General features: G+C 38.8%; 1 protein-coding gene across 1 annotated transcript in view; it reads left to right on the top strand.

Moving 5' to 3' along the window:
• Positions 1-24968, top strand: part of LOC123802716 (uncharacterized) — a 389246-nt gene that overhangs the window by 297705 nt on the left and 66573 nt on the right. The gene's annotated exons all lie outside the window — the stretch shown is intronic.

Genomic DNA, 24968 nt, shown 5'->3' on the forward strand with positions numbered 1-24968 from the left:
ACAGCCTTTCTTGCTCATCCAGTTCTTGCTGGATGAGCAAAGAAAAGCAGCAAAGACAGAAAATTTTGCTTCCTTTAATACAGGACCACATCAGAACTTGAGCATTCCATGTTCGTGTTTTTTAAAACAGAAAGGAAATCTACGTTTCTCCATTTGCAGCAGCACCTGATTTGGCAAACCCAAGATTTATGTTGCCTTCAACGAAAGTTTTCCTCGTTCTAGAGAGGCCAAGAGACTTCTCTTGTTTCAGCTTCAGTCCAGAGTTCTCAGAAAGAGCTACAAAAATAATCTAAACCTCAATATATTAAAATAAAATGGGGGGGGGGGGTAAATCCTATAAGGGGTATTGGCTTTCTGGAGCCTGGTCTTCCCCAACTACCATAAAGGAGTCATAAATTCCTAGAGGAATTAAAAAAAAAGAAAGAAAAAAAGCAGATGCCCTAACCTACCACCCATTTCATCTCCCTTGCTGCCACTCCTCCTGCCTGGCAGCCCAAGGGGGTCCAGCAAAAGACAGATTTTGGACTCAGCAATACCTACAACCACGTCTGTCCTACCTAGGTTCAACCCAGCTATGTAATGCTAGGCATATGGTAAATGTTTGGAAAATGTTTTTAAAGCCAAACTGTTGAAAGATCTGGCCAGTTTTCTATCTCTCTAAACAAGTCCCTAATTTCCCACAAAAGAAGACAAAAATAAAATCTGCAAAATGATAGTTTACTCTAGCTTTCTAAGGTCACAAAGACCTGGCAGAGGAGATATTTTCATCTCTTTTGTTTATCACTCTTAAAATACTCTCCTCAGTAAAAATTCATTCCACTTTAGGGACATGGGAGTGATATTCATATAGAACAAGAGGGATTTAGAAAGGGAGTTTTGCCAGTTACACCACTCCAAGCCCAGTGCGAATGTCCTTCCCACCCTCACCTCTTCACATTAACAGGATTAAGTCCTTTGGAAAACCAGTATTAAAGCAAGTAACCCTGAGTTCAAGTAAAGGGACAAAGGATTTAGCTAATGCGGTTATTAGCGTAGTGCTGGTGATTAAATAACATTTCTCCTCCTCCCCACCAAAGCACACATTACCTCATCGAAAATACGAAAACCAAGGCATTGTAATCACTTTGGCTATAAGCCTAAATAGAAGTTACCATGGAAAGTCTCAAATACTTTAAGTTTTATATTAAAAATGTCAAGTGAATCAAGTATCCTCCTCCTCATGTGATCTGGATTTTTGAGTTAAATAGAACAAGTTTATAAATTTGCACACAGTGGGCTTCTGTATGTGCTCTTCCAACTCCACTGAAAATACCCCCAAATCAGCAACCTTCCTACAATACAATATCTTAACCTTAAGGAGTAATTCTAATGATGTGGATTCAGAAAGTAGCCGGTCACATCCGAGGTTAGTTGGCTGGTCGGTGTCCTTCCAGTAAAATGAGAGTAACAAACACCTGCTGTACCTAAAGATGGAGGCAACACATGCTTAGGATTAACATCTCAGCTTCTAGTGGGCAGGGATTTCTAGCTGATTTCCAGCTATGTTCCCCCACCCAAACCTACAAGTATTCTAAGACCAATGTGAACACTGGCCAAACAAATCAGAACCTTAGCTCCCAAAACTCTTGCTTTCTCACCCCTGAGAAGTCTGACCAAAGGCAATGCTACAATAAAAATACCCTCATAGTTTACAAAACATTTTCATACAAATGATTTCATTTGATCCCCACAACAACCCTTTAAGGCATGCAAATTGGTATTAGCACCATTTACAGAAGAGGAAACTGCAACTCAAAGAAATAAGGAACTTGCCCAAAGTCATTCAAGATGGCCAAACCTGTACCAGAACACAAGCCTTTTATCTACCAGTCCAGCATCCTTCCACTCACTACATCTGTTGAAATGCAGTCAAAAAACCTGATGTCCACCCAAACCTGCGAACCTCATTAACAGAATATTCTCATGCAGATAAGCACCCACATACCAGCTATGTACATAAAACACATTTATGCCAAAGACCAGCTAATGGCCACATGCTTGTCAAAAACCAAAACAAGACAGAGTTCCAAGGATAAGAGGGGCCACCAACGCTGTATTTCAGAACCACTCTTCATGCACATGCCCTAACAAGGACATTCATTAGTATCACTCCTACCTCCACAACAAAAGAACCCCACTTTTGAAAACTTGCCAACTCTAGGATTCAATATACTGCTATGTATTATTTCTCAGGAAAAACACAAAAACAAACTACCCTATGAGGTAAAAGAATGGGTGGAATTGTACAGAGTTCTTCCTTTGCAAAATTATAATTAGATACCATTTCTTCTCAATTCAGTGTAGCATCAAGAAGCAAAAGGAAATTCCGAACCAGATCATAAGAATGATCACATCTTATGTTGACAAGATTTTACTCTTAAGAACAGTGACCCTATTAAAAGTCGGTAACCCATCATAATTTGATCAACCTACCCATCATTCAACTGATCGGAAATAAATTCCTCCAAAGAACACATCTGCAGTTAACTTAGTGAAAACTGAACTTCTAAACAGAAAAAGTGTGGCCTGCTAGTCAGAGAAGGCATGTAATAACTAATGTGGTAAACCAAGAATGCCATAAGACACAGAATATTTTCTTCATCTGGTCTGCTTCTCTCCTAATTAAAGGAAATCAACTGAGACGGAAAAAAAGACAAAAACTCACCTTCCCAAACCAAGGAATACAGTATCCAGACACATACCCTTAATCATTTTGGATCCCGTTTAAGGAAACCTCAAACATCTCACAGCACTATTTTTCCACAAGTCTCAGAACACCACACTCTTGTCTTCCAAAGTCAAAAGGATAAATTTCATCATTACAGTTTGGTATAATGTTCCAGAAAATACCACCCTATTTCACGTCCATACCACTAAAAAACTTGGGAAAATAATGACATGTTAAAATAGATTACTTTTCTGTATCTCTCACATTTTTTTAAAGGACATCTGACACCATATACGAACCCTGGTCTATGAATGGTAGATGAATTTGAAATAAAACTTTAAAATACAATTGGTCTATAATAAATAATATACTTTCCACAAATAAATATTCCATCAAAATTCAGAAAATCAAATGATATAAATCTAAGGAGAAAATGGAGTTTTGAAAAGTGTCGGGCAAAAAGAAAACCAGCTATAATTGAGAAAGAAAGGAAATGGGCAACTTCTTTTTTTGCACGTAAGCCCCATTTATGAAACAAGAGCTGTCTTTGCTCAGCTGGAGGAAAACCACAGGACTTGGAATAACTCACTTAATGTACTGTCCCTCCTTATGTTAAAATGACACTGTTGACTCACCCTCAGTAGGACATGTGCTTGGTTTAACTCGTTTTTCCAGTAACAGTAACTAAGCAAGCTGCTCTAATATTCTAATGATTTGCATCCTCACAACTGAAAAAATATTTGGAAATATCTATATATATAGAATACATGTCCCTGAGGTTGTCTGGCTCTGCTGTGTAGCCAAAATGAGTTTTATTCCTCTCTAATTTGCTCTGCACTCTCTCCACAAATGATGACCAGTGTTATTCCTTTTTACTTCGTTACGAAAATGAAATTTCTTCTAATTACCAAAATAATCTTTCACTGCATTTACTCAGTATATCTTTGTCTTAACTAATCCCCACAGTCCTGGGCTTCCAAAGTCTGAAATGAAATGAACGAATTTATTTTCTTTACTTCTGATTACAAGTCCTGCTCAACTTTGGGTGATACTGTAGAAGGCCTACAACAATTCAACAACCATTGCGTGTTACCAATACATTTACCAGCAGCTCCACAGCAAAGTGTGGTATACTGTCCATTGTACCGCTGTCATTTCTAGTTTGCTCTCCAGTTAAGACTGAAGGAATTTTTTTAAAAATCAGCAAACATTTACCAAGCCCTAATACAGAGTATGAGGTTAATCAGTATAATGGTGGGAGGGAAGTCTTAATGACATCAAACAAGGGTTTTGTACCAACACAGACCAAGAAAGGGAAAGTTGTAGGGTACCTAGCTGGATCCATCCATGGAATATGAGATTCTTCATCTCCAAGTCGTGAGTTCAAGGCCCACGCTGGGAATAAGAGTTTACTTTAAAAAACAAAAACAAAAAAAATTTTAACTGGAAGAAAAGGGGGGTTGTTCATTTTCCTTAGATCAAAACCAGCATTCTTTCTCAAGGATTCAACTTAATTCATGTACATCCTCCATTCTCACATAATCCACCCTGGAAAGAAAGCCTTTTTTTTTTTTTTAATTCAATTAGCCAACTTATAATACATCATTAGTTTCAGATGCAGTGTTCAATAATTTATCAGTTGCATAGAACACCCAGTGCTCATCATGTCACATGCCCTCCTTAATGTCCATCACCCAAAGATAGCATTTTAATTCAAAACTTACATTCAAAAACTATTTTCTAGAGGGACATTAGAAATATTGAGAGTAAAAAATCTATTTAATGAAAGAACCAATAGCTTTGACATTAAACTCTTCAATTTTCATTCTGTACCAGTGGTCTGCAAAATGAGATGTGTATATCCCATAAGTAGAGGGGTGCACGACGATCCCATGGGGCACAAGAAGCACTTTAAGACTGTCTAAATATTTACAGTCTAAAAAACACATAACTAAGCTTTACTAAGAGTTAACATACGCATGTATGGTTTAATAGTTGTACATGTATATAATTCGAAAATATTTATTTACCTAGTTGGAGGAGGGGGTCCATGCTCAAAAAAACTCTTTCTCTTGGGGCATACATTTTATTAAAAGTTTGGAGGTTTTTGCTTTACCCCTGCATTTCATGAAATAGGACACACATAGCCCTGCAGGTACGCAGCATTTGAGGGAAAAAGCAAACAAACTGGAGAAAATGCAAAGATAAACCTGGTACATGTTCCTGGTGCCTCTATTTCATTCCCTGTAGGGTAAATGACAGTCACTCCTTCCTGTGACCAGGTGCTTTGGAAGACAACATTGGTGAACATGTCTTAGAATGAAAGGGGTCACCGAATGATAACCTAGGCACCCTGCCCACTCCCTATCATCTAGCCATCTGACTGAAGGCCAAGCACCTCACTCCTCCAGGCCTTTTAGGCTCCTTCTCTCTTGAATTTTATGATACACAGTTAAGATTTTCATCTCATCCCTACCTACTTCTACCTGTCATTTTTTTTAAGAAGAATGTATTAGCCTCTCCTTCCCACCAATCTCCATCCCTGCCGCCCTCCTGATGAGGCCTTGACTTTGCACATCCTCAGCTTCCATGGACCATTGCTAAGATACACAAAGGGCACTTGCTGAAAGGGTCTGTAAGCATTCTCAAGTTATTTCCAAGTGTCTCCCATTACTCTTGGACAGACCGTTAAGCCCCTTGATATAAAGTGTTGGGGCAGCATTCTCTAGAACGACCGACATATATCACCACCTGATCATGCTGACAATCCACAGCCCTGCCCCTGATGCAAACCAGCAATGCACTGATTAAAGGGTTAAAGTATTAGGTACCTAAATTGCCACATAATGAAGTTATATATTCTAGAAAAAAAAAGAAAGAAAAGAAGAGAAAAGAAAAGAAAAGAAGAAAAGAAAAGAAAAGAAAAGAAAAGAAAAGAAAAGAAAAGAAAAGAAAAGAAAAGAAAAGAAAAGAAAAGCTGAAACCATGCCTAGGTAAGCCAGGCTATGAGAAAAATAGCCCTGAATTCGACAAGAACAAAATGAGGAACTGGGGACAGCATAGAGAAGTGTTAACTCATGCTGGTAGGACGCCCCCTCTCACTCCAAACCGCCGAATTCATGTCCCAGCCACGGCCATGCCAAAATTATTAGTAATTACATGAGTTAACATATGAAACACGCTTAGAGCCTGGTACTGTTAGTTAATATCATCATCCTCATTCTACCAAGTATACAACTAACAGGAGAAATGTTACATCTTCATCTGCACGCTTTGGGGGTTTCATGGCAGAATTTTCACCTATTCAGAACAGATGGACATTCAACTTCCCTTTTCAAGTTTTGTCAGCATCTCTAAAGGTTCCGTGGCATATTTCCATCACGTGAAAAGATAACACTCAATTCCCAGGCAATATAGTGCCCTTTTAAGGAAGTGGCATCATGTGAGAAAGGAAGCAGTGAACCAGGGGCTAAAACTCAAGTATCTTGTCTTGGTACTGCCACTGACTACTCTGTGCCCTTGAAAAATTACTTATTTTTCTAAGGCTTAAATTTTCTAATCTTTTTTTTTAAATGATGACCTATGGTCCCACAGCAGTAGTTTGCAAACATTTTTTACTGTGATCTACAGTAAGAAATAAAGTATTTTAAGTCAGAACTCAATATTCACACATATACATACTCAGAAAAAATTTCAAAAAGCAATGCTTATCCTATGTGATATTTTCTATTCAGTTCAAACCCCCACCCCCGCCCCGGTGCTGCCTGAGACCTACACCAAATCGGTTTCATGACCCACTAGCGGTCACAATCTGCAGTTTAAAAACCCTGGACTACAGCATGGTAGTAAAGAGTATGGCCTTGCAATCAGACAGACCTAGCTCCACCTATAACTACACTGTTTCTAACACAGAACAAGCACTCAATAAAAAGTGGTGGTGATGATTAGTAATATCAATGTCATTATTACTAAATTCAAAGATTCCAAAAGAAAGTAAAATAAGTAGAAGGGAGCTAAGAAAAAGAACAGGCTCACCTGCAAGCATCAATGAGCAGCAGGACTGATATCAAGTTAATTCCAACCTATGCTCATGGAAGTTCCACAAACAAAGGGATTTTTGTGTGCTTTCTTCACAGTATCCCCCAACAACTATAACAGTGGCTGACACATGGCGGACACTCACGTACTTGTTGGATGAATTAATTAATACATCTGGAAGCTCACCTCTGTGCACTGGAAGAGCTGTGAAAAGATCCCAGCCAAGCTTGCATAGCTCTCTTTGCCCCAAAACTCAAACACCTGATGTTGCTCTAAGCCAATGGTTCTCAAAGTATAATTTCCAAAACAGCAGCAGCAGCATCTGGGAACTTGTCAGAAATGCAAATTATCAGGTCCCACTGAAGGCCTACAGAATCAGAAACTCGAGGGGTGGGCCCTGGGCCCAGGAATCTGTGTTCTCATAAACCTTCCAAATGCCCACTCAAGTTTGAAAACCATTACTCCAAACTGTGATGACTTGGAATCTTATAGCAATCCCAGAGAGCTACATGTGCAACCAAAAGGACTCCTGCAAAGTTCATTAGTCATAGGAACCAGTTACTCATCTAGTTCAACCAGGACTCCTTAGAGCCAGCTACAATCTCCAAGGAAATCCCCTAGAATGGCTTCTTCTCTTTTGCTTCTCCTCAGCTCACCACTAGGAGCCTAAACTAGACAACCAAAACAAAACAAAACGAAAACCTCTGAAACGATTACTTTAACATTCAGCACAAGGCCTAACTCTTAGAAGGAATATAAAACCTACTCCCTAAATGTTCTCTTACCTAAGTACATTCCCTGGGCTTACTGTGCCCCATTCCGAGACTTCTGGACCACAGGCTTGGGGTGATTTCTGAAAAATCTACATTCGTTCTCAAAAGGTAAAACTAGGTCTCACAGCCAGTCTGCACACAGCAACTCTGGCACTGAAGTTGTACGATACTGTTGTACCAATACTCATCTTGCATTTGGCCAATTGCCGAAATCAATGAGCACTAGTTAAGCATCCATTTTGTGTACAAACACATGCTTCAGAAAGAAGTTAATCAAATACTAGAACCCCAAAATTAAAGTTTATAATGTGTTAAGAAATCAAAGAACACATTTGTATCACTAGATTGAGTCTGTTCCTTCAGAAAGACATGGAAAAGCTCACTAATTTCTATAAAACCTTAATTTTCCAAAAGGTAACTTAGAAGCCATGCAGTGCCATCAGACTCTAGTTAGAAATAATAAGATCTGGAGATAACACAATGATATTTGTGGCTGGAAAATATAACTATCTTCTTTCCACTCTGGAAAGGGCTGCTAACATACTTTCCAAATGGCAAGCAAATACCTTTTAAAAACTGAAAGATTCCATATTTCTGCCAATAAAATAATGATCCAGTTATACGCCAAGGAAGAGAATAAAGACCTGGCTTTGATTCTCCAGCCAGTCCTGGGACTTGACAGCGTGACTTTTGAATAGGTCTCAGAGGGTCTCTCTTGCAGTCTCCAGAAATGAACACATAGTCTTATAAAAGATACAGTGCACTTGAAAGTGCTTTGAAAACTATTACATATTATCTTCTCAACATGCAAATTTATTCCTGTGAACCGATTCCTCCCCTCCCACTCACAGTGACCAAAATGACTTATATTAGAAAGAGCTCAGAAGTGGTTTGACAGCAGTTGTAACAAAAATGTAAACTAGAAAAGATACTGAATACCTTTGGACACATCAAGCAGCATGAAACCAGAGACATGAAGGCTTTCAAATGACAAAGAAATGGATTAGAAAAATAACCCAGACACATTGGCCCTTCATGGTTTTGGCACAAATTTGAGCTAGAAAGACATGATATTTAAGTAGGAAAATGAATGGCAAGCAAGAAATAACGTGAGATATTTCAAAACCAAACAAAACGAAACGTATAAAGAGAAGTTTGGGAACAAAGGCTTAGGGAGAGCTATGTTTTTGTCAGGTCTGACTTACCCTTTACTATGGGTACACTGTCTTTTCATGTGGCCCCAAAGAAATAGTCGAGCCATTATTATTGTTGATAATAATGAGCAGATGCTGATGGGACGATTGCACATCAACAGTTCTCAGACTCAGGTCTTGTGTAATTGGGTGTGTCGATCTATGTCACTCCACAATGGTTATTAAACTCCTTACAACTTCCCTAAATCTTTTTGCTAGACCTGAGCAACATTTGGATAGCTATTCTCCGCCAACTGAGAATGGGCACTATTATAAAAAAATTCTTTTTTTTTTTTTTTAGAGACAGCCAGCGAGAGAGGGAACACAAGCAAGGGGAGTGGAAGAGGAAGAAGCAGGCTCATAGCTGAGGAGCCTGATGTGGAGCTTGATCCCATAACGCCGGGATCACGCCCTGAGCCAAAGGCAGACGCTTAACGACTGCGCCACCCAGGCGCCCCTAAAAAACATTCTTTTAACAGTTCCAAGGTCTATTCTTCCTCCCGAAAGACACACACACACACACACACACACACACACACACACACACACACAAAAATTAGGGATGTTTGTTTAATTCAAATTCCAAGTTATCAAATTCGAAATTTAACACTTTACCAAAACCATGAATATTCTTTTACTTGAGTGAATGTTTTAAGTCTGTTCATTTCAACCCGTCATGAAGAAAAACTGTAATCAATTCCCAACTTTCTAAGAACAAATTATATTCATTTTGAATAAGCTATGTACCTCAGGAGCAACACTGCTATCCCTGTGCTAGTAAAGCTCTCCTCAGGGTGATAGAGACTGGGGAATCCCAGGTCTCAAAGACTTCCTAGTGAGGAAGGGTGCATGGCCCTGGTGTGGCTGGATGACAGTCACCTTCATCAAGGAAGCTATCAGCTGACCACAGGGCACAGCCAAATGTCCAGCTGGATTGCTGGAGGGGTCAAAATGGTCCACTTGACATTTTGCTGATATTGAGGTATCAAACCTTCAACCAGTTGGCCACTGGGTGGAAAGCTTTCCTACGCTGTTCCCCTTGAAAGAACACTTGTTGAGATAGCTCCCTTGAATGAAAAGCACAACTTGTGAAATGGATTCTGTGGAAAGACAAGCATACTTTCATATACTGACAGGTGTAAACAAGGCAGAGACGCCTATAAATCATTAACCTTGGAATTAATAAGCTAAACTGAAGTACAATATGAGAGCTTGATCATTTTTCTTTCCTTCCCTATGAACATTTGGCAGACTTAAAATTTTAGCCACCATGCACTTTGTTCCCTGAAATGTATCAGTTACATTTCCCACAGAAGCTAACTCCGCATTTCCTCACGGGTGTGTGTGTAAAACTACCATAACAAAACATTCTCTATTTCCTCATTTTGGTTAAAAGGAAAGAAGAAAAGCTAAAGTGCACTTACATAAGTGACAGTGCAATACTGACACGCCTATCTGCATTCACAATTTATATTCTGCTTAAGTTAAGCAGAGAACTGCCAGGGGCTATGAAATAAAATTACATCGAGGAGAAGCCCATGCTGCACGCTCTTGAGAGATTTTAGAGAAACTGTAAGGAACAGGAAAGTCACTTCAGGCCACTCAGGAAGAACTAAGGCTTGAGACATTAAAAACAGCTGAGAAAAAGACTAAGAAATAGACCCCAGAGCACATAAAATGCGTGTAAACGAACATGACATTACAGACCCACTGGCAGAACACATGGAAAGCTGTGATGGACTAAGCTGAGTCAGCCACACTCTCCTGCCTATTTCACTTTGGATCAACATCCTGTCCAGGTAACAGTGGTAACAGTAACAACTGGGGACACAGAATAGCTTTAGGAAAAGCTAACCGATCATCTGGGGAAAGAATCCTCAACTTCTGCTTCACTGCAGTCATGCTCTGCCACGGCTAATCAAACAGAAAGGAAGAGAATCCTTTCCTATCTTGGGGCACAGAATTCAGATTCAGGTACATTATGCAGGAAGCAGTGTGGTATAATGAAGCAAGAACTGCCCTAGAAATCAGGACCTGAGTTCGAACCCCAGCTTTGCTCTATACTCACCATGTGATCTAGAGGAATTCCTTTGAGCTATTTGAGACTTAACTATTCTCACGTGTAAAACTAAAGTAATGTCACCAGCCCTCCCTCCTTAGAAGACTTTATTTGGGGCTCAGATGGGATCATGTTTACAAAAGTGACTATACACCAGAAAGCACTATTTAATGTAAAACTTCCAATCCGAAATTCTGTGAAACAGGAAATCCTCACCATCAAGCCCAGAAATGACAAACTTTTACATGATTCAAATTTGCTCACCTACACCTGTTATGAGACCAGCACAAATGGGAGTGGGATGTGTGTTGGACTGGTCTAAGTTCAACATTTTTTTTTAAATATCCCTACTGCTCACCCAGTGTCTCGACAATGCTCAGGAATTATAAGCAAGAGTGATAATCTCCTCAACCTCCCCTAGCCTTCTCTGGCACAGAAATCCAACACAGGCCACTTCACATGCCTGATTAGATAAGCTTTCCCAATGCTGAAAACCAACTGCTTCTAACATTTCAAACCTGATTTCCATTAAGACTCAGAGTAGAAAGATGGAAACAAAAAAGCCAACCAACTAGATCTTCCTTATTAAAAAAGTTCTCTGGCTTTAACTTGAAATACTAAATAATTTTTTCTATGAATCAACTGTTTCTGAAGGGACAGGTGCAAAATGCTGCAAACTTGAGTTGACAAAATGTTAGAAACAGAAAGGCTTTTAATTCACATGAAGTTAATTTACAAATTTGAAATTACTAGACAATAGAGCTTTAGTCTGCTCTTCAGGTGATCCATAATTTTGTCTTGGCAATGAAGCAGAGTCTAAAGGGAATCCTTGGAAGAAACTGAAACAAGAAGGGTCAGAGACAAGTACTTCCAGACCATATCTTCCAAAGAGGGGAATTACCACGAGGCTAATGAAGTTTTAAACTTGAGTGTCTGTTTTGTGCCTAGAACCATGCAATTAAACATGTTGTTTCTAATATCTCTGCAAATAATCCTGCAAATTAGGTATTACTATTATCCCTGCTACATAAATAAGGGAACCGAGACTTAGAGAAGTTAAGTGGCTTGCACAATATTCTTAACTAAGAATCAGAGCCACATCTAGGTGGTTCCCAAACTCACCAGCTATGCTAAAGCAAAAATCAAAAAGTAGTAGGAAAGGGTACCTAAAATCAATCCATGAGAATTAAAAACAAACAATCAACCTACACTGTCATTTATCTCTTTCATTTCCGTAATATCCCTGAGCATTCTCCCCTTCACCATTCAAAGGGCAGCTAACACAACTAAACCTTGAGCAGAGTCCAGTATGTTTGAAAGGACCCACATGTGTGAGGATGCATGTGTAGGGCTCTATTTTAAAACAGACAGGATTATCTGGAATTATCTGTTGGTGTCTGACACATTCTCTCATCTATTAGTACAAACGACTATTGACTATGAGTAACAAAGGAGATAATAATACGGAAAAAGTTCGCAGAAAAGAGTGTGCTTTTTCTATAATGATATATGTAGAAATGCTGCACTTCCCAGGTCAAAATAAGTTAGTACTGGGTAGTTTCAGTAATTGGCTACGTCCATTGTTCATATGCTGAGGAATTCCAATTGTTTTATGTGGTTTCTTACATCCCTTTCAAAATTAAATAAGAATACACGTGCATGTGCACAGTCAAGAAAGAGCTATCTGAAGGGAAAAAAAAAAAAGCTATCCATAACTAAAAAGACTGGCACAGGTATTCAAATCGGCAAAGAAGAAGTCAAAATGTCTCTCTTCGCAGACGACATGATACTCTATATGGAAAACCCAAAAGAAGCCACTCCCAAACTATTAGAAGTTATAGAGCAATTCAGTAACGTGGCGGGATACAAAATCAATGCTCAGAAATCAGTTGCATTTCTGTACACGAATAACGAGAACAAAGAAAGAGAAATTAGGGAATCCATCCCATTTACAATAGCACCAAAAACCATACGTTACCTTGGAATTAACTTAACCAGAGACGTAAAGGACCTTTATTCTAGAAACTATAAATCACTCTTAAAAGACATTGAGGAAGACATAAAAAGATGGAAAGATATTCCATGCTCATGGATCGGAAGAATTAACATAGTTAAAATGTCCATGCTACCCAGAGCAATCTACACTTTCAATGCTATCCCGATCAAAATACCGAGAACGTTTTTCAAAGAACTGGAACAAATAGTCCTTAAATTTGTATGGAACCAGAAAAGACCCCGAATCTCCAAGGAACTGTTGAAAAGGAAAAACAAAGCTGGGGGCATCACAATGCCGGATTTCGAGCTGTACTACAAAGCTGTGATCACAAAGACAGCATGGTACTGGCACAAAAACAGACACATAGACCAATGGAACAGAATAGAGAGCCCAGAAATGGACCCTCGGCTCTTTGGGCAACTAATATTTGATAAAGCAGGAAAAAACATCCAGTGGGAAAAAGACAGTCTCTTCAATAAATGGTGCTGGGAAAATTGGACAGCTACATGCAAAAGAATGAAACTTGACCACTATCTCACACCATACACAAAAATAAACTCCAAATGGATGAAAGACCTCGATGTGAGACAGGAATCCATCAAAATTCTAGAGGAGAACATAGGCAGCAACCTCTACGACATCGGCCAAAGCAACCTTTTTCATGACACATCCCCAAAGGCAAGAGAAACAAAAGATAAAATGAATTTATGGGACTTCATCAAGATTAAAAGTTTCTGCACATCCAAGGAAACAGTCAGAAAAACTAAGAGGCAGCCCACGGAATGGGAGAATATATTTGCAAATGACACTACAGATAAAGGACAGGTATCCAAGATCTACAAAGAACTTCTCAAACTCAATACACGAGAAACAAATAAACAAATCAAAAAATGGGCAGAAGATATGAACAGACACTTTTCCAATGAAGACATACAAATGGCTAACAGACACATGAAAAAATGTTCAAAATCATTAGCCATCAAGGAAATTCAAATCAAAACCACACTGAGATACCACCTTACGCCAGTTAGAATGGCAAAAATAGACAAGGCAAGAAACAATTGTTGGAGAGGATGTGGAGAAAGGGGATCCCTCCTACATTGTTGGTGGGAATGCAAGTTGGTACAGCCACTCTGGAAAACCGTGTGGAGGTCCCTTAAAAAGTTAAAAATTGAGCTACCCTATGATCCAGCCATTGCACTATTGGGTGTTTACCCCAAAGATACAGACGTAGTGAAGAGAAAGGCCATATGCACCCCAATGTTCATAGCAGCAATGTCCACAATAGCTAAATCGTGGAAGGAGCCGAGATGCCCTGCAACAGATGACTGGATTAAGAAGTTGTGGTCCATATATACAATGCAATATTACTCAGCAATCAGAAAGAATGAGTTCTCAACATTTGCTACAACATGGACGGCACTGGAGGAGATAATGCTAAGTGAAATAAGTCAAGCAGAGAAAGACAACTATCATATGATTTCTCTCATCTATGGAACATAAGAACTAGAATGATCAGTAGGGGAAGAAAGGGATAAAGAAAGGGGGGGTAATCAGAAGGGGGAATGAAACATGAGAGACTATGGACTATGAGAAACAAACTGAGGGCTACAGAGGGGAGGGGGGTGGGAGAATGGGATAGACCGGTGATGGGTAGTAAGGAGGGCACATATTGCATGGTGCACTGGGTGTTATACACAACTAATGAATCATCGAGCCTTACATCAAAAACCGGGGATGTACTGTATGGTGACTAACATAATATAATAAAAAATCATTATTAAAATAAAAAAAATAAAATAAAATAAAAAGGCTGGCACAAATATGACTCTGGATGGCCATTTTCAATCTTTCAAAATGTTTTTTATTAAGGAAAAAAAAAGAAGCTACCCATTCATTCCTGATCTTAATCTACTAAAGAATTTCTTTTAGGATCAAGAAATAAAAGGGAAAGAAATGCTAAACAACTTTCCTTGGATTATGACAAACATAAAGCCATTCTTCCCACTTTCAAAAAGATGTAGAAAGGACTGCAAATCCTCAAAATGGAATTTTGAAGTTTAAATAATTCCTATATAATGCAAATGTTCATTCAGCGGTAACATGTTAAGAAGGGTACAACTTAAGTCAGTTTGGTACACAAAATATTATTACATCCAAAGTTACATTATCTGTGACTACAGGATTCCACCAAATCCAACGATGGCATTATTTATAGTGGTTAAGTGTGTGAGCTCTGGAGTTGTACAAGAGGGGTTCCAATTGCTGGCCTATACCAATGATCAGCTGAGTGGCCTAGATGACCATCCCTTAACCTCTCAGTAAATAGGAATCAAATACCTACTATAAGGACCAAAGGAAACAGGTGAAGTACTTTGACCAAGTACTGTCATGCATCTGTCACACAATAAATCCTCAGTATAGGAAAGCTATTGTTACTGCATATAAGCTCCATAAGGACAGAGATTTTTGTCTGTTTTGTTCACTTTATTAAGAAGGAGGCACGCCTCAGTCCACTTTCAGGCATATACTCCCCGTTCCTCCAAAGTGACATTCACTTTTATCTACATTAATTACGTTCAAATGCTGCTATCCTTAGTGTACACCTCCTCTCTTCTACCATAAGTGCTTTCAGCTGTTTCTTTGGAAAGATTTAAATTATTGGAAAATATTTTAAGTGTTTTAAGAGTATTTGAGTTACCATATGCACCACTTACATTTTCTGTAAACAGTGTGCTTACACATCATTATAAATATCTCAGACTATAAAAGAAAACCTTTCATAGTATTCCCACAACTGAAAAACAAAGTCTTAGAAATAATTATAGAGGGAGCAGAGGGAGTGGTAGGTAGAAGACAGTTTACTAAATCAGCAATATAAAATGTGGAGTTTTGTCTTAAAACAAAACAAAACAAAAACCTGACAACCATTTGGTCAAGGCTGCCAAAACTTGAGAATAAGCAAACTGTCATGGGAAACAAATGTTAAAATACGAAACCCTTTTCTGAGAAAGTAACTCCACCAGTCCTGGCTAATCCAATCCTGAATCACTAAGGACATCAGCCCCGCTGGCTTGTCTTAACCACTACAGAGAAGTCCAAAGGGACAGGCAGGGGCTCACGGGCAAATATTTTCTCTGCTGTCACTGACATTTTCAATATGGCCACACCTCTCCCCTCTGCCATTCTTCCACTCCTTCTCTGTTCCCTTTTTGGATCTCCAAAAAAAAAAAAAAGATGGTCGCTATACTGACAGACCATTTGAATAATGAATGCAGAGGAAAGATCACTAGAAAATAAGAGCTTGGATTCAGGCCCCAACCTTGACCTAGCTCTGGGTCCTTTGGCCAGTCACTTCTTTGGGCTTTGGTTTCCACATCTATAAAACAAGGATGGACTAGATGGGTAATCCCCTGAGATTCCCCAAATTTCCAGGAGCCCCCAAAGGTGTAATAACAGACTATAGGATATTTTCATTATTTCAAAATAGCTAACAGAGATAGCCCATTAAGGGCTATAAGGCTAATCAAAACATTAAATATTTGGGGTTTAGACTAGTATTGCACATGGGGAAACAGAATGCCATGTGATGATGTTTGCCACATCATATGAAACTGGGGAACAACTGATATTATCCTGAAAGATACACCTCAGAAAAATCGCCATTTCTGTAGTAAGCATAACATCCAACCACAAATGTCTGATTAGTAAATAATGGGGAAATGAATTAACACCTATCAGTGAAATTTGTGTAATAGACAAAATTTCTCCAAGTTGCAAGTACACACCATTAAGGGAACAGACTCAAATACGATACCCCTAAATATTTATAGGGTCACTGAAAACCAGTGAACAATCTACATGCTGCAAAGGTGAGGCTCCTATTTCTCACCAAGGGTCCAAATCACTCAAACACTTTTGAATAAAGTGAAAGCAACAAAAAGTCCATATTGCAACATAAAATAATACCACCACCAACAACTACTATTTACTGCACTCTTACTATGTGCCAGGCATTGTAATATGAATTATTATTACATTATACACTTTTATTAATTTATTTAACCCTCATAACAACCCTAATAATTACATGCTCCTATAATCTTCATTTTATTAATAATGAATTTGAGGCACAGAGTGCTTAAGAAACTTGCCCAAGGACATGGGGCCAGTATGTTCAGAGCCAGACTTAAACATATCCTCACTTTCTCTCTCCATAGTGACAATCCCCTCTCAAGGAAGTCTCCAGAAACACAGCCAGGAATGTCCCCAGGCAGCACCCTCAGGAGTCAGACCATGGCTCCTGAGAACAGTCCTCTGAAGATCTCATAGCTCTGGCCCATTTTGGCTTAAAGACTCATCCTTAATGACAACTCCCCTCCTCTCAACCCAAATTCAATTTGCTTGTCCTAGTGATAGAAATCAACTGAAGGAAGTCAAGGGCCATCAGTCAACTAACCTGCATCCATTTCTTTTTTATTCAGAAGATACAAAGGAGTACTAATAGCTGACCTCTACATTCAAAGAACTGCCAGTCTAATGAACTAATTCATATCACAAAAACATGCATCTTTAGTATACTGGAATGAGTAAGGACTGCTGAGCCAGACAGACATAGCTTTAAATCCCAACTCTGCCACTTAACTGCATTATCCTGGGCATTTTATAACCCTCGGTTTCCCCACTTAATCTACTCCCCATCTCGTAGAGGTGTTGTGCGGTAGAACTAATGAATGCACGTAAAGCGCCAAGGTTGACTGTAGAGGCCCTGGAGCCAGAGGTCTGAATCCTGGCTCCATTCTTCATTAAGAACATTATTCACCTCCACACCCAAAGCTATGAATCCAAGTTCCAAATTCCTTATCTGTAAAACAGTTATATACTGTCTACCCCAAAGGACAGCCATGTGAATTAAATGAGGAAATACATGTAAAGCCCCAGCAAAATGACAGACACATAGTAAGAATTCAATAAAATGTTTAAAAGAAAAAAAGCTGAGGTTTAAAAAGTCAAACCACAAGTTTTAGTCCCAGCTCTGTCACTTATTATCTAGAGCTAAACAATGGTACACAAGCCAGTAACTCCTCTGAGGCTCAGTTTCCACCAAGGTTTTGGAATAAAGAATAAAGGAGGTAATTATGTAAGAGGGTTCTGTAAACTCTACATTGCTATGTAAATGTTGGGGCTGTTTTACTTTATGAAAATAAGTTGTATGTTAGTTATATTGACTGATGCCCTTCCAAATACTATCTTCATCTTAAATGGAAAAACAGGCAGAGAACTTTTAAGCCATAGAGGGAAGGCTGATCATTCCAAAAGAAGGATGAAGAAAACGACTGGGCCAAAATAAATTCAGACTGTGACAGAGCAGAAGACGAATAAGCCTTCAAGAAGAAAGATGAGAATAAGCACCCATCAACCTGTTTTTAATCAACAGCTTCACCTGCTGATTAAGCCTCTCAATGCACAGTCTAGGCATAAGAATTCTCTAATTACCTCCCAGAAATAATATTAGACTTCAGGGTAAGAAAGAGCTTCACTATCAAATCTCTCTTCCCACACATAAATTAATTTTGTGGATGGGGCACAGAAACAAAGACCAGTGGACACAAACCAAATCTCTTAACTGGCATTCTTTAAACCACACCTAAGAAACAAAACAAAACAAAACAAAACAAAAAGAGTCACAATCCTCTTCAGAAAGGTTGCCTTCTTTGGTTGGTCAGAAATGTCCTTGTTCCCCAGGTCTCTTCATGCTAAATATGGCAAAAGCTGGCAAACAACCAACCTAGTAAATTCCAATGATACTTAAGAAAGCATTCATATTGTCTGAAATTACTCTGAATCTAACACTTAAGACGGGCAGGACTTCCACATACAACAGTTCAGCTGGAGCTCTTAATGTCAAAAGCAGCAGGATACCTTAAGAACATACAAGCTTGAAAAACAAGCAGTCTACTCTTCTTTATTGCAACATTCTTCAGCAACAACATGGATCTCCTACCCACTGCGCACACAGCACTGCACTAAGGCAGTGGGAAGCTGGAGGGAGAAATGGAAGAAACAGGTGGTGTCCATGGGGTGCCAAAACAACAGGTTGATTCAGTCAGTTCTGTCCCACAACTAATCCATTTGGTGAGGAGAGAGGGGAGGGAATCTTAGTCATCCTGTTGTCTGACCAAACTGACTGGCTAGACCACGGTACAATTATCAATTAGGTCAAAATGTCAGATTTAGCAGTGCACAAGCCCTGCCTTTTACGGATGTTACATACTTGAAAAACCTTGGCTATCGAGGAAGACAGGACATAAGCAGATTACCCTCAACCCACAAAAACCCACATATTTAGCTCCAGAATATACTGTTTTCCTCCAGGATCTTTTTATAAAATGTTAAATGTGCAATTCCTGAGCACATACAACTGACAGCTTGTTGTCTGATGATACATATTAGAATTTTAAATTGGCTAAAGAAAATACCAGTTAACAAATACAAGGAAAACTGAACAAGCTCATTTCAAGTAAAGGATTAAAAAATTAACCTATGAATAAACCGTTTTTGATATCAATATTGGTAGCAATGGGTATTAAGGAGGGCACTTGTTAAGATGAGCACTGGGTGTTATATGTAAGTGATGAATCACTAAATTCTACTCCTGAAACCAATATTACACTCTATGCTAACTAGAATTTAAATAAATATTTGGAAGAAAAAAATACATATACTGGTAGCAATTTGAAATGTTGCAACACATTCAAGACAAAGGACTAATATCCTTAATGTATAGAAATAGCTTTTTCAAATCAGTAACCAAAAAATGAATACATGAGGGGTAAAAGACACAGTTTACCAAAATAAGTAAATCAGAAGTGGCCACTGACCATATGCAAAACCATTCAATATCACTGTGTAATCAGGGAGGCAAATTAAGGTGAGGTAGCGTTTACCACCTACCGAATTGGTTAAGTTTTAAAAACAAAAACCAGTGTTGAACACAGTTGGCAACACTGACAGTTTCATATTCTGCTGATGGAACTATAGCTTGGTCAAACTATATGGAAGGGAATTTGGCAGTGTGTATCAAAGTCACAAAAAGATCCATACTCTTTGATGCAATAACTTGACTTCTGAGAGCTTAGTGTTAACAAAATAAATATTCCTACCAAGATTTATATATAAGAATTTCATTATAGCATTATTTATAATTATGAAAAATTACAAACTAAGAACTGATTTCAGTTTAAATTATATATATAACTGATCCTTAAGACAGAACAGTATGCAGCCTTTAATATTGTTAAAGAACACTCATATATATAGGAAAACATTCACAGTATTTTAAGTAGTGCAGAAGCAGATGATAAAACTATACATATGCTAAAATCCCAACTGCAATAATAGACACAGAAAAAAAACTGTCTACAATGTATCAAAATATTAGTGGGTTTTGGTTGGAGGTGATGGAATTATTGGAGATTTTAATTTTCTTTTATTTTCCTGTTTTTAAATTCTGTTTCCCAATTTTTTAAAATCACTCTGACATAGCAATTTTTCTTATGCAAATCTAGCTTAATGAGGAAAAATCCTAATGAGGAATTTTTTTTCTCTATGAAGATGAGTATCATTTATATAGGGAAAAAATGGAACCAACTAAATACGCAATCAAACCAAAGAATGGTCAAAACATAGTAACCCTACTAATAAGAATATTATTGGGCACCTGGGTGGCACAGTCAGTTAATAACCCAACTCTTGGTTTCAGCTCAGGGTCATGTGATCAAGCCCTGCATCAGGCTCCACACTCAGCACAAAGTCTGCTTAAGACTCTCTCATCACCGGCCCTCAGTTTGTTTCCCAGGGTCCACAGTCTCTCATGGTTCATTCCCCCTTCTGTTTACCCCCCTTCATTCTTCCCTTCCTTCTCCTACCAGATCTTCCTATTTCTTATATTCCATAAATGAGTGAAACCATATGATAATTGTCTTTTTTAGTGCACTGGGTGTTACACGCAAATAATGAATCATGGAACATTGCATCAAAAACTGGGGATGTACTGTATGGTGACTAATATAACAAAAGAAAAATTATAAAAAAAAAAAGACTCTCTCTCTCCCTCTCCCTCTGCCCCTCCATGCCTCTCTAAAATAAATCTTAACAAAAGTCTTTTAGAAAATAAGAATATTAAAAAAAGAATATTATTTAAACAATAAAATTCAATTTATGAAAAATGTTTAAAAGTATAAGAAATATTTATAACCATCAAAGAAAGGCAGTACAGAAAATTTTGTATATATTATGAATCAACAACACTTTAAAACTAAAGGTAGAAAAAAAAAGACCGAAAGATGTACACGAAAATATTAAGAGTGGTATGATTGTGACTATTTTTCTCACACTTCCTTAGATTTTTCAATGTCCTTAACTACTTTTAAATGTAATTACTTTTTAAGTAAACTCCCTCTCCAAAATAATCTTGTAAAGGTGCCAGAGAAAATCAACAAAGTATAAGTTAATTATGTATAAACACGAGGAATAATTATTACTACTTAAACCTACCTTAAAATATTACAATGTTTGTTTTTAGTTACAACCATTTTCCTTAAATCTCTTAGGAAGTATATGTCACAGGAGTCATGAAATATTCTCACTTACTTTGAATAGTAACACAGGACCAAGGGCTTGAATGATTCACAAGATATGGCTTTTCTCTAATAATCCTCATAAAGCTTAGAAAGTGCTTTAAATGTTGTAATAAAGTAAATGTCCTCAACATTTCCAATTAAAGAAGATCTAGCAAATAAATAAAGGCATGTTCACAGCAAAGAAAAACATAATAAACATCATAATCAAAATATACACATCCTCAAACTTCAACGAGTCTCAACACTTTCTGGACAGACAAAAGCATGTGAAAGCAGAGAATTAAACAGCAGTTTCTTTGCAGCTTACTACAATTACCATTTAGAGAAGTTAACACATTAGCACTGTCTAGTTTTCTGACTATTCATATTCAGAAACTCAACAGAAGATACTAGTGAGTAAACACTATCCAATTATTCTTACTTGAATGTTGGATAATTACGCCAGCATAGCAACCTGCCCCTCTTAGGGTCTAGGGAAAATACACTCTTTAACCCTCAAGGCTTAAAAACTTTCCAGAATCTCCTCACAAGACAGATGAGAGTAAACTTATGGGACTTCATCAAGATAAAAAGCTTCTGCACAGCCAAGGAAACAGTCAAAAAAACTAAGAGGCAGCCCACAGAATGGGAGAATATATTTGCAAATGACACTACAGATAAAAGACTGGTATCCAAGATCTATAAAGAACTTCTCAAACTCAATACACGAGAAACAAATAAACAAATCATAAAATGGGCAAAAGATATAAACAGACACTTTTCCAATGAAGACATATAAATGGCTAACAGACACATGAAAAAATGTTGAAAATCATTAGCCATCAGGGAAATTCAAATCAAAACCACACTAAGATACCACCTTACGCCAGTTAGAATGGCAAAAATAGACAAGGCAAGAAACAACAATTGTTGGAGAGGATGGGGAGAAAAGGGATCCCTCCTACATTGTTGGTGGGAATGCAAGTTGGTACTGCCACTCTGGAAAACAGTGTGGAGGTCCCTTAAAGAGTTAAAAATTGAGCTACCCTATGACCCAGCCATTGCACTACTGGGTGTTTACCCCAAAGATACAGACAGTAGTGAAGAGAAGGGCCATATGCACCCCAATGTTCATAGCAGCATTGTCCACAATAGCTAAATCGTGGAAGGAGCCAAGATGCCCTTCAACAGATGACTGGATTAAGAAGTTGTGGTCCGGGGCGCCTGGGTAGCGCAGTCGTTAAGCGTCTGCCTTCGGCTCAGGGCGTGATCCCGGCGTTCCGGGTTCGAGTCCCACATCGGGCTCCTTGGCTGGGACCCTGCTTCTTCCTCTCCCACTTCCCTGCTGTGTTCCCTCTCTCGCTGGCTGTCTCTCTGTCACATAAATAAATAAATAAAATCTTTAAAAAAAAAAAAAGATTTAAGAAGTTGTGGTCCATATATACAAGGGAATATTACTCAGCTATCAGAATGAACGAATTCTCAACATTTGCTGTAACATGGACGGCACTGGAGGAGATAATGCTAAGTGAAATAAGTCAAGCAGAGAAAGACAAATATCATATGATTTCTCTCATCTATGGAACATAAGAACTAGGATGATAAGTAGGGGAAGAAAGGGATAAAGAAAGGGGGGTAATCAGAAGGGGGAATGAAACATGAGAGACTATGGACTATGAGAAACAAACTGAGGGCCTCAGAGGGGAGGGGGGTGGGGGAATGGGATAGACTGGTGATGGGTAGTAAGGAGGGCACGTATTGCATGGTGCACTGGGTGTTATATGCAACTAATGAATCATCGAACTTTATATCGGAAACCAGGGATGTACTGTATGGTGACTAACATAAGATAATAAAAATCATTTAAAAAAAGACAGATGAGAGTAAAACGAGACGAAAAAGAAGCAAACAGCAACAATTGTAAAATGCATCTGCCTCTGAACAAGGTGGTATACTTTAGAACGTAACCACAGCGTCTTGTACAACACTTTATTCAGCAAGCAAAATTGTATTTTAAAGTGATGCTATTTGTTAAAAGACAATATATTATTAAGGAGACGATATCCGACTCCAATCAAAATATTATCATCATGTTTTCCTTACTTCATAAAATACACACATGCTTTCTTCATATGATTAAATATATACAAGGGAGGGAGAGCTACTCTTAACCCAGAAACAGGTTCTGCAACACCCATAAATCCAACCTGTCTTTGTGAAGCGATGAGTCCATCTTGGCATGATGCTTGACTGATGTATTCAAAGACCCAGAGTCACTGCCCAGGTGCCAACATTCTGAAAGCAACTGACTTGAAGACTAGAAACTGCCTCAGGCAGGCCTCTGGGGAAGGTGCTTCAGTCCAATGAGAAGAAAGTCCAAGGCCACTCACTGAATGGCCAAAGTCCAAGGGCACCAGAGCTGGACCAAGGTAACTGGCCCACAGCTCAAGAGTGGCAAAGGACAGTAAAATGACCCCCAAGACTTGCTCAATCATATCTAGTAAAACACAAACTTTGAGGAGCTGGTGGAACAGGGTTTTGCCAAGACAAGCACAGTGGGTGAGGGAGATGTTAGTATGATTAATCAATGCCACCTGAGGCAGCAGCTCTGGGGGTGTCCATACTGTACCTCAGTCATTGCCTGGCCATGACAAGAAGTTCCTTCAGCTACTGCCACTGAGAACTAGATCTTCCAAAGAAGATATCTCCACCTTAACTTGTCCTACATCAGGCCTGGCATCCAGGACTAAGAACACAGCCCTCTCTCTTGCCACAAACCCACTGATAGATAGAATAGATACCACAACATATGCCAAATTTACCTTTAGACCCCCACCAGACAAAGGGGTCTTTATCTTTTCCCCAAGTTAAGTTTTGATACTTCCAAATTACAAAAGAGAAAGGGGAGAATAGCAGACAAGCCAAGCAGGAACGCGATGGGAGTCACTATTCCTTAGTAGACCTGCAGCTTACTCCCCTAGACCCTACAGCTCTCAGTCACCCTGACTGCAGGAAACTGCTTTCTGAGACTGTAGATAAGTGACTTAAATGACTGTATTTCATATTCCTAATTGTGTGCTCATCTGCCTTATCTCCCCGATGATGTCAGCTCCCTGGGGGCAGAGCCCTATCTTCGGCTTGGTCAATGATTCCCACACATCTACAAAAGCAGAACCCCTGTACTCCCTACCACATGATGAAACACACAAATTAAGGATAACAACACACCACAATCCTCCCTAACACACCACTGGGACAGCAGAGCTACGAAGATAATAAATCTCTGAGCGAACAGCTAGGGCTCCTACCAGAGTTTTATATAGAAGCTTACATATTTACACATACAAATAAATTAATACAATAATCACCTCAATTTTCTCACTCCAAGCTCTGGCTTTTATCATGCCCCCCCCCCTTCTTGGTTTTACTCTTCTTTTTAAGGTCACAATGTATCTTCTGCCACACAACTGGTATTTGCCTCAAAAAGGAGAAGACAGGAAGCACAGATCTGCAGCAAACCTAGCACTACAAATGAACACTGCAGTTTGTCCCATCCAGAGGCCATGAGCCTAACCTTTCAT

The sequence above is a fragment of the Ursus americanus genome, chromosome 12 (assembly GCF_024610735.1).
Source record: "Ursus americanus isolate L20-20 chromosome 12, mUrsAme1.1.p, whole genome shotgun sequence".
Taxonomy (NCBI): domain Eukaryota; kingdom Metazoa; phylum Chordata; class Mammalia; order Carnivora; family Ursidae; genus Ursus; species Ursus americanus.